We start from the raw sequence: 8,759 nt of genomic DNA, 5'->3' as shown, positions 1-8,759 counted from the left end.
TTAGAAGAATAATGCGTGGGGCCAGCGCGGTGGTCTCCGTCCTACCTACCTTTATGCTACGGGAAGACGATTTCAGGGCCGAACGGCCGGGTTACGTCTGTCGACATTGTCGGCTGACATGTTCGCCTTGTTACTCGCGTCGTCCGTGGCGCTCGTCTACCTCCTCGCCGGTCACGTGGCCCGGCTTTTCGACACGCTCCCGCCACCTGCCGGACGAATACGACAATAAAAGTTCATAAACGGTCCCATAAATTATTATCGATTAGCCATCACATTTAACCGGTTTAAAGTATCGAGACGTTTTTCGTATTTTCTTGATAAATTACTCCGCATTCTATTTTCGAATGGCTTCTATTTATAAATGGCTTTGCTTATCGATACCGTATATATATATATATTTCTCCTATAAGCAAACGCGTAGAGTAGAGGAAGCGCGCTTAGTTCTAATTCGACCGTGCGTTTCTTTATCGTAAACACCACACGGATTGAAACAAAACGTTAATGTGTTTTTGCAGCGGAATGGAACCGCCATTCTTTTCTTCCCCCGGCGATTTACCGAGCGTGACATTGACATTAAAAATCGTCCTTTCTCTGGGAAATGCGGCGGTTCGTTTTCGGAACGGACCGTACTCGCCAGAGATTGAGTCACTTCGTGAGTCAACGGACAGGTGGGAAAGTGGTCGGACCGGTGTCAAAGTGTTAATGCATCCTCTACCCGTCGGCTTATTCCGTCGTTCGATGCCCCGGGGTCACTGCCTTCATTGTAAAAGGCTCGTATTTCTCTTCCGAAAATAGTCTGGCATTGTTGTATCTACCAGGGCTGTGGAGTCGGTAGATTTTTACACGATCCGACTCCGACCAGGGGCGGACTTGTTAACAAAGTAGTCCCGAAAATTCTGACGTCGTCACGTGACCTCAGAATATTAGCATTAATAAATATAGTTCTGATAAAGATAGCACGTGGAAACTTTTTTATTCCAAAGCTAAAATATTCCTCTAAGTAATGAGTAAACAGGATAATTTTTACTTTTCTGGCTGTTATATATAACAGAGGAAAAGTGTAGCGATCGGTCAAAAAATGATCACACCCCAAATTTTAGCATTTTTGAACTCGCACCTCGAAATGTCGAGATATGCTAAAGATTTAGGGGGGGTTTCTGTATGTACGAATGTTAGAATGTATGGGAAGCACGATTTTGAATCGGAATCGGATGGTTTAACACAGGAGTTAAGCTTGAAATGGTTGAACTAAATCGGTTGGTACACATTCTAACATCCGTTTGCACTTCTCTACGTTTCGAGACTTCCCCAGTCCAAAAGAGTAAAAATCTGAGAGTCATTTTTTTGACCGATTGTCATTCTTTTCCTTTGTTATAGGCCTGTACTGTATAACAGCCGGGAAAGTAATAGTGACGACGATTCTGATTATTATTATTTTTTTTAATGTAAAATTAATTAAACATTAAAATTTGACACATTTACTGAATATATAAGTTCACATTTATTGACTCGTTTGATGATGGCATTGGTATTTGGTAAGCATATATGAATAAAAATAGTAAGTGCATTCTTATACAAATAAATTAGTTTAATAAAAATGTTGTACATAATATACGAGTATATTGGGTTATATAAGTATACAGATACATTAAACTAAGTCAAGAATGAGAAATATAACATTTAAACTGGTAAAAAAAAAGGTTGCTTATTTTGCCATGTTGATTAATTTATTATTTTTCATCTCTGTTATAAACTGAATTACTCCTTACAAAAAAAACATCACTTCTATTAAGTCAGCATTCACTGAAGTTCTTAAATCAGATTTAGGCCTAATAATTTTAAAAGCGGAAAATAAACGCTCTACCGAAACTCGGTTGGTGACAATGCTGTGACAATCAATGTTGTATTTTGGATAATGTCCGGATAGTGCAGTATTGCCGTTTTAACAGCCAAACTTGAAAAGTGGTCAATGAATTATTATTTCCAGCGAATAGTAAATATCATCATCAAATTTTGTAAGATTTCCTTTTCTGTCTGTACACGTATTAGAACTCGAGCTTAATTTTGAGGGTAGGGACGAATTTTATAATTAAAAAAAAAAAAAAAAAAACTAGCAGATGAGCCAGATGTTGCTCACGCAAAAAGTAACGATAACGAAGATTAAGATATTTAGATTATAGCCGATTTTACCCGTTTTCACTGGGTGCAAGAATCGGGTCCCCTCTCTCTTCCGAGACTAATTAGAGAATTTTTAGATGGGTCTAAAAGTGTGTTCGATTTTTCACAAAAATGTAAAATACCGCATCTAAAATAGTACGGTAGAAACGGAGTTTTTCGGAATAATCCTTAACCCTCTCCCTCTTCCCCCAGCGAGAAGAATTTCGAAAAATCCCTTTTTAGCGTAATTCTTATGATGTATCCTAACCAAATTTCAACTCTTAACAGTTTGAACTGTGAGATTATCATTATTATTATTACAGTATTATTATTATTATTAATCTATCTCGATTATATTATAAGATTGTGAATGCTAATAACGAGTAACATATTCATTAAGTCCGACCACACTGGAAATATGACACACAACCCCTTCTATGTCTCAACCCTGTCGACTTTTAATAAAGAATCAAAATTTAATAGCATTAATGCTCTTTATACATACGCTACTGTGCCGAATTTTGTTTCTTAAACTTTACTCGTTCTGAGATATTGTTTAATAGTTCAGAACAGAATAAAGAAATTAAACAAGTTAGACGCCAACATACGAGCGTGGACGCGCGAATTTTTCCCTTTATTTGACATTATTTTGGGTTTATAGGATCTCCAAACGTATAGATTTGCAAAAAAAGGAAAAAAAAAAAAACCTCGGAGAGTCAAATGTGACACGATTCAAATACTTTTTCGTTTTTTATATACATAACAAGTTGGAAAAGTAAAAAGGAGTCGGAGTCGGGGGGATTTTTGACGACTCCGACTCCGATTAAAATACCAAAACTCCACGACTCCGACTCCACAGCCCTGGTATCTACTACAAAATATAAATTATCTTTTGTGCGTTAAGTGCTTCTTTATTTCCGCGTGCTTTAAGCCGGTGTATTTGGCAGTTTGAGAAGTTATTCGACGGAATTTCTTATTATTTATTTTTGGTAATCTCATAGTAAATTTGTATAAATAATTCGTCGTTAGATACCTACTAAAACGCTCTTTAACGCGTTTGGCAACGTTTTATATAATTCGTGAATGAATTATTCCTTGCAATTCAGATTTTTAAAAAAATACATTTAATAAATAAACTTATTTAGGCTCACCCCACAAACAATTCCTGTAATTTTTAATTATTTAAACTTTTATCATTAAATTTTTTAACAAACAGCAACGACTTTTTTTTTTTAAAAAAAAAAAAAAAATGCTATTTAAAAGCTACAAAGCACTTTAACTTATGGTTGTAACTATTCTGATGAGGTTTTGTAAATCGAATTGTACTTTTTTTTCTTAAATAAGAATTTCTAAATTAGAAATGGATACGAACGAAGTGGAAGAAATTATTATTTTTTACCTTTTTGTTATACTTCGATGTTTTAATTAATTTTCTGCCTCGCGTTGATTGCCAAATCAATGAAAGTAACGCGGCTACGGCAACAGAAAGCGACCTTGAAAAGATATTCCAGAAAATATCGGCCTAACTTTTTTTTTTTAAATTAATAATAAATATTCTGTGAATTTCTGGAACAATTCACAGGTGTGATCTACATTCGAGCGCGCTGCTATAGAAACCCGGATGCTAATTAATTTAAATAAATAAAAAAAAAAAGATTATCACTTAAATTCTTATCGGTATTCGATCGGAAGATGGTTTATAAAGAAATTAATTTAGAAATTTTTCAATATTTATAATTTAAAGCCAGATAATTTTCGCAAAAAGTTGATAAAGATTATTTCATTTTCGCATCCTCCTTACGACGTTCCGTTGCCAAACATCGATCTATGCGAGTGGGACACGCGTGATTTCCCATTAGAACTCTGGGGATAATGTTCGACACATTTTAATCGAATTCCAAAGAATTATTTGCGAAATTTCGGATATTTGATCTTCGATTCAATTATTTCCCGGAGCTTAAACATATTTTCTTTCGTTAAATAACTAGTTTCTTCTCTCCATTCTTCTATTATACCGGCATTTTCGCTCGTCTTATTTTCTCCTGCGAAATCCTATCGAGATGAAATTTTTAATATTTAAATTTAACGAGTTAATCTAAAACTTTACGGAAAGCCTAATAAGAAAACCTATGGCCGGCGGCCGTCGTTACGTCTGCCGATTGGCCCGGCCATGCGAGTGTCGGCAATATTTCCGTTTACCAAGGCATTAAAATTACCGGCCGGAACCGAGTAATTCGTCTTAATTCGCCTCTGAGTTATAACCACGTCGAAAAAGCATTCTTTAATTAAAGAACCGATAGACAAACGAGCTATTTGCGAGAGGACATTGGGATTAATTACCACGAAACACGCAATTTTCCTAGCTAATAACGGGCGGATAATAAATTTACAAAGGGTTAACTTAATAAGGTCGACTTATCGGACGGGTCGGGTCGTAATTGCGAAATTCCCGTAAATGCGATTATTTCTTTATTAACCAACAGGGAATGACGTAATCGGAAGTAACAGGAAACGCCGGAAGTGGTCAAATTTCGATAGGAAGCGCGAGAATGCGTGTTTAACCGGGGAAGATAACTGTAACGATTGTTTTAGAGTACGAAGATCGTCGATTTCTTTGGGCATCATTACCATCGAACCAGAAGGCAAAGGAATAGATTTATCCGGATTTCCAATCGATGCGGGCATTTCCCAGCGATATTGGAAATCTCGCTATTGTCTCGAGATGAAATGCTTCGACGATGTGTCCGTTTTATTGGTTTCTTGTCGGTGGGGGTGACGACCGATCGGCTTTAAAGAATTTCCTCCGGCCCGCGGACTGCTATTTAAACCGTGATTTATATACGGCACCACCGACCGTGGCGCTAATTTAATAACTCTTCTGTTTTGATACACAGTCGATTCTGTCTCGCTAGTTTATTTTCCACTTGTTCTACTTTTCGAATACATTGTTCCTCCTCTTACGCTCCGCTTTATGGATTTCCACAAGGTTTCCTTCGAATCTATTTTTCTAAATATTTCGACAATTTTTTTTTCTTATTTTAAACTTAATCTTGGCGTAAAAATTGCCTTAAATTATAATTATATATATATATATATATATATATATATATAATCCTTTAAATAAATAAATATATATATTTAAAGTAAAATTAGAAAGGCCAAGATGTTCGTTTTGGTTTCGAATTAAATCTGAAATTATACGGGTCTACGACCTTAGTTTATATTTATTATAAAAGTATATATACTGTATTAAATTACGGTATTATCTTTAACGTAGGAAGCTATAGAGAAAAATGAAAGAAAGGCTGATATAAATTGTTAGTAAGATGACTTCTAAATCGAATATCGACAGAAAAATCATATATAAATTCGATTGTCGTAATGTCATTTCTGTTTATTATCTTCGGTACTTTATCTATATTACGTCTTATATTCTAGCGACGCAATTAATAAAGTTTCTATTAAACAGATTTAGATTAGTCGGATATTAAACACGCGACTTTTTCACGTTTAAAATTCTCTACGAATATCCGTTATATTATTAATTAAATATTTCAAATGTATAAAACATATTACACGCGTTTGTATAGCCTATATATTATTGAAGTTATCGGACGTATTCAATTATGAGTTGAAAAATATTCATAATACTTAGCTGTGTTTTGTTATATTTTTAAATATTATTTATTTATATTTTATATACATAGATATATGTTAAAGAAAGCCTAAGCTGGCCGGAACAAACTCCAAATGAATTAAAATGCCAAAGCCTGCAAATACTAATTCTATAATTTTCTAATTCTTTCGTACGAATTGTTTGCTTAAATATAATCTAACAGATGATAAAAATCATCGCAGTGGCAGTTATTTCCCTTCAATAAACACGAAACAACAACGAGAGTCCGTACATAAAAATGGTTATTTCGAAAAATTCAAATTTTGAAAGATAATTCATTAATTACAAACGCATAAAAGAATTAATTAAGCAAGTTTATTTGTCAAATTAATTAAATAATTTTTAATTAGTGATTATTTGGTAAAGGCTTTATTTACTTTGTAATTATTAATTATCTACGTCGTAAGACATCCGACCGTTCGGTTTAATCTTTTCTTCGTCGAGAAAAGAAAATTAAAGGCGGAAGCGTTATTTAAATTAAAAAAATAATCGCTAATAAACTATTTATTTAATTAATTGTTGTTAGATCCGGGCCTATTATAAATGCCTATTTATAATACGAATTCCTTTTCGATGGACTTACGTTATTATCGATTTATCGAAATTCTTTTCCTTTCGATAATCTGATTATAAAATTCATAAATTCGGGGAATTTTCTTTATCGATTCCCTGGTCAAAAATTTCATTTATTTCGATATTCTTCGTCCCTGAACGCAAAAGGGAATTTACCTTTTATATTTATTAGAAAATATTAAACGCACCGTATAAAAGATGGTGGTAATACGTCGAACCTGCCAACGACGGCCACCGACGGAAACGTGACCTCCGAACAACGGCCATTTTTTATTTTGTACACGTTTGTTCGAATAAAGTTCCCGAAAAAATGGACGCCGTTTAGAGGTGGTCGTTATCGAACGTTCGACCGTAGATAAAATTACATCGTCTCACCAATAAGGAAATTAATAAAGCATTCGAGTTGCAGAATATCGTAAATAATTTGACTATTCGATTTATGCACAATCATTGGGTGGCAATTTTCAAAAATTGCCGACCTGTAAATTCTCATTCGCGTCCGTCCGTCCGTCCGTCCGTGTGTCTGTCTGTCCTTTCTTAATCTCGAGAAATGAGTGAGATGGATAAAAGTCGAGAGCGGTTACGGAAAGCTTAGGGAAAGGTCCGGTTTAGATCAGAAGTCACGTTGTTTCAATTCAAAAATTTTCTTCCGAACGGAGTTTGATAGACGACTGACGCGACTCTGTTGTTAACAGGAAAAGCACGGGGAAAAGACACTATTAAAATCGAGAGCGTTGTGACGCAATCACAAATAATAAATAACTCGTTATTAAGTTAATTTGACTGGCAATAGTTAAAAAGTAGGCATACGATATTATATGCGATTCGTATTTAATAATTTACACAAAATATATGAAATTTTGTAAGAAAAATCGTTTAATTACATTATTTACTCTTAGGCGTGGGCCTGTATTTTGTAAATAACGGAAAACGCTGTTTAAAAAATACAATTAAGAGAATTTACTGGGATTTCGGCCATTAAAAATTAAATTTATCTTTTAAGTAACAATAAACAAAAAGCGAATAATTCAAAGTAGACGTAATTCTCCTATTTTAATTAATAATAAAGTAGAAGAATAAATGTTTGTTCTTTAAATATTATCGATATAAGTTCACTTTTAATAATTACAAAGCTTCCGAGAAACTAATTTTGAACATTTTCTCCTTTTAATTATCGGAGGAATGTTTTACTCGAGTAATTAATTACTCTTTATTACGGCTTTCGTAGTAAACACCACGGTATGGAAGCTAGTGACTGCCGGTGTTTCGTAACGTACTGTACAGTACGTATCGTGAGTGACTCCACTTGTGGCATTAAACGAACGTCTGCGGCCTCTTTCCTTACGATAAGGCTATTTATTCTTTTACGTTTATTGCTATTGTGTTTACGTATCTTATCCGGTAGCAAATGGCAATTTCGCATCGTAAAATGCAATCGTATCAAAGGTAAAAATAACGTATGAAAATCAGAATCGTAGTGAAATTACTTCTGTATCACGCGCGCTAATCGACGTAAAACTTTAAACGCTTACGTTTAATACAGTTTGTTGTTACGAATAAAATTGAAATTAATGCAGTTTTCTTTTCTACAAAATGAGGAAAAGAATATTATTTTTTTCCGCAAATGTCTTAATTAGGGCTAGCGAGCTAATTTAGACGTTTGCGGTCGGGATGGCTGGCATCGGTCAGTTTTTTAAGAGATCGGACAATTCGGATTACGCATACGACGGGTTTAACCTTTCTTCGTGGATAAGAGGAAGGGTATGGTATCGCGATTTAATCTCGATTTATTTTGCCCTTTCTAATTTTGATTGTATTTAGTCGAGTTCTTTCATTTGTTTAAATTGAAGTAAGTTTACTTTACTTCTTTTACAAACGGTTGTTTAAATTCTAAAGATTTGGCGTGCAAATTTTTTAATTGTCTGTTTTGGCACGCTTACGCAAAAAGTTACTCGAACCGACCGTGGATAAAATGTACTCGTACTCTATTATCATTGGTGTACGCTATCGACGGATCCGGATTAAGACTAGAGGCCCTAAGCACCTGAAAGATTTTGTGCCCGTATACTGTATATATAAATTAAAATATAAACAATAATATGAAATAAAATTCTGTGTTTCGAAATGAATAATGCCAGCAAATATTAATACTTTTATTTTCTTGGCTGTTATTTATAAAAGAGGAAAAGTATGGCTACGGGTCAAAAAATGATCCCCAAGATTTTTACATTTTTGGACTTAGGACACCTTGAAACGTCGAGAAATGTAAAATAAAAAAAGGGGGGGGGTAATTTCTGTATGTAATGATGTTTGTATGTGGGGGGCACGATTTTGTCACCCTCTTTTAATAACT

Source organism: Centruroides vittatus, unplaced genomic scaffold (genome assembly GCF_030686945.1).
Source record: "Centruroides vittatus isolate TY-2023 unplaced genomic scaffold, ASM3068694v2 contig_3067, whole genome shotgun sequence".
Classification (NCBI taxonomy): Eukaryota; Metazoa; Arthropoda; class Arachnida; order Scorpiones; family Buthidae; genus Centruroides; species Centruroides vittatus.
This window is presented reverse-complemented; position numbering follows the sequence as displayed.